General features: G+C 46.5%; 1 pseudogene; it reads right to left on the bottom strand.

Annotated features, from left to right (window-relative positions):
- Nucleotides 1-1877: 1877 nt before the first annotated feature.
- On the bottom strand, nt 1878-2074 carry LOC116271187 (annotated as a pseudogene).
- Between the last annotated feature and the right edge of the window lie 996 nt (nt 2075-3070).

The following is a 3070-nucleotide window of genomic DNA, read 5'->3' as shown; positions in this document are numbered from 1 at the left end:
TTTTCATCATGCAGCTCAAAATGTCATAATTTTTTAAATTTTACTTTTCTGTAGAGATGGGATCTTGCTGTGTTGCCCAGACTAGTCTTGAACTCCTGGCCTCAAGCAATCCTCCTACCTCGGCCTCCCAAAGTTCTAGGATTACAGGTGTGAGCCTGAGTCACCATGCCAAACCACAGTTTTTTGTTTTTTTAATTGTTTGAGACGGAGTTTCGCTCTTGTTGCCCAGGCTGGAGTGTAATGGTTTAATCTCAGCTCACCACAAACTCCGCCTCCCGGGTTCAAGCGATTCTCCTGCCTCAGCTTCCCGAATAGCTGCGATTACAGGCATGTGCCACCAAGCCTGGCTAATTTTGTATTTTTAGTAGAGATGAGGCTGGTCTCCAACTCCCAACCTCAGGTGATCCACCCGCCTTGGCCTCCCAAAGTGCTGGGATTACAGGCGTGAGCCACCGAGCCTGGCCCAAATAAATGTGTGTGTGTGTGTGTGTGTGTGTGTTTTGTTTTTTTTTGTTTTGTTTTTTGAGATGGAGTCTTGCTCTGTAGCCCAGGCGGGAGTGCAGTGGCATGATCTCGGCTCACTGCAACCTCTGCCTCCTGGGTTCAAGCGATTCTCCTGCCTCAGCATCCAAGTAGCTGGGATTACAGGCGCGTGCCAACATGCCCGGCTAATTTTTTGTATTTTTAGTAGAGACGGGGTTTCACCATGCTGGCCAGGAAAGTCTCGATCTCCTGACTTCGTCATCCACCCGCCTTGGCCTCCCAAAGTGATGGGATTACAGGCGTGACAAATACAATGTTTTTTAAAGTATCTGTAGGCTGGGCACTGTGGCTCATGCCTGTAATCCCAGCACTCTGGGAAGTCGAGACAGGTGGATCACTTGAGGTCGGGAGTTTGAGACCAGCCTGGCCAACGTGGTGAAACTCATCTCTTCCAAAAATACAAAAATCAGCCGGGAGTGGTGGGCATGCGCCTATAGTCCCAGTTATTCCGGAGGCTAAGGCAGGAGAATCACTTGAATCTGCGAGGCGGTGGTTGCAGTGAGCCAAGATGGCACCACTGCACTCCAGCCTGGGGGACCAAGCGAGACTCCGTCTGAAAAAAAAGAAAAGCTGCTTTTTATTTTACTAAAGAAACATAAAAGAAGTAAGCATAGCACCCAAGAGTGATTAGAAATATGTTAAATTGCTTTCCTTTGTAAGTCTCTTTAAGGAGAGCCAACTACACTGTTGGCTGTATCGCATTGCTTAAAACACAGGAACAGCAGACAAACTGGGGAAACTCAGATAGACTCCTACTGCTATCAAATGCTACCGATTCCAAAAAAAAAAAAGAGAGAGAAAAAAATGGAGGCACGTCGGGCACTGTGGCTCATGCCTGTAGTCCCATCACTTTGGGAGGCCGAGGCTGGGGGATCACGAGGTCAGGAGTTCGAGACCAGCTTGGCCAATATGGTGAAACTCCGTCTCTACTAAAAATACAAAAAGTTAGCCAGGTGTGGTGGTGCGCGCCTGTAATCCCAGCTACTCAGGAGGCTGAAGTAGGAAAATCGCCTTGAATCCAGGAGGCAGAAGATGCAGTAAGCCGAGATCGCGCCACTGCACTCGAGCCTGAGCAACTGAGCGACAGAGTGAGACTCCATCTAGGGTTGTTGGGGGAGAAAAAAAAAAAAAGAAAAAAAAAAAAAAAAAAAGCGAGAGCAGAGGAGGCAGTGGGTGAGAAGAAATGGAAAAACAGGTAGAATATATCACAGAATCCCCTCTGTCAAGATTAAGATTTTAAAATCACTAAGATAAAATGCCAGGTTTACCACCACCAAAATAAAAACACAGAACTTACTAAACCATCATCCGTCCTTACATCACTAAGATAAGAAACCACTCAGACCACGCCCTCTCCCTCTTACTCTCCAAAGTGGAGAGAAGAACGATCATCAATGGCAACACCAAAAACCCCCACTTCACGCTCAGGAGAGAACACTACGCCTCTTCCTCCTGACTTTGGATGCTCTACACGTCTAGAAAAACTTCCCTACTAACAAACTATAAAAATGATCCCTGAAAGTATAGTCTTAATCCCCCACATTCAGCCTCTGCTGGGTCCACGTCCGCCACACACTTTTAACTGATGGCGAGATACTTTCGCTATTTCCGATTCCATTAGGAAATAAATAGGAAAATAGTTTGGCAATAACTTCTTTTCCAATATCATCACTTAACGACACATATTAATGTTTCAGGTGGAAACTTAATTTTAAAAATTTGTTTCAAAAATTAATTTAAATTGGCCGGGCGCGGTGGCTCAAGCCTGTAATCCCAGCACTTTAGGAGGCCGAGACGGGCGGATCACGAGGTCAGGAGATCGAAACCATCCTGGCGAACACGGTGAAACCCCGTCTCTACTAAAAAAAATACAAAAAATTAGCTGGGCGAGGTGGCGGGCGCCTGTAGTCCCAGCTACTCAGGAGGCTGAGGCAGGAGAATGGCGTGAACCTGGGAGGCGGAGCTTGCAGTGAGCTGAGATCCAGCCACTGCACTCCAGCCTGGGCGACAGAGTGAGACTCCGTCTCGAAAAAAAAAAAAAAAAAAAAAAATAATAATAATAATAATAATTAATGTTTTAGGTGGAAATGTAATTTTTAAAAATTGTTTTAAAAATGTATTTAAATTAAGCTAAATTAATTTAATTTAAGGAATGTTTAATGACAAACGTGAACTTTTAAAGCGGGACGTGTTTGTTCCTGGTGTGCTGCGCCCGCCTGTAATCCGGTAATCTCAGCGTTCTGGGCTCCCACGCCCAGGCCCAGGCGGGAGGATCCTTTGTTCTGTGAGTTGGAGACCAGCCCAGGCAACGTAGCGGAATCCAGTCCCTACCAAGGGGAAAACAAAAATAATAATAAAAGTAAAAATCAGGCTGGGCGCGGTGGCTCACGCCTGTCATCCCAGCACTTTGGAAGGCCAAGGCGGGCGGGTCACCTGAGGTCGGGAGTTCCAGACCAGCCTGACCAAGGTGGAGAAACACCGTCTCTGCTAAAAATACAAAATTAGCTGGGCGTTGGTGGTGCATGTC

This window comes from Papio anubis, chromosome 17, assembly GCF_008728515.1.
Source record: "Papio anubis isolate 15944 chromosome 17, Panubis1.0, whole genome shotgun sequence".
NCBI classification, from domain to species: Eukaryota; Metazoa; Chordata; class Mammalia; order Primates; family Cercopithecidae; genus Papio; species Papio anubis.
Note: the sequence above shows the minus strand (reverse complement) of the source record. Positions and strands in the feature narration are given on the sequence as shown.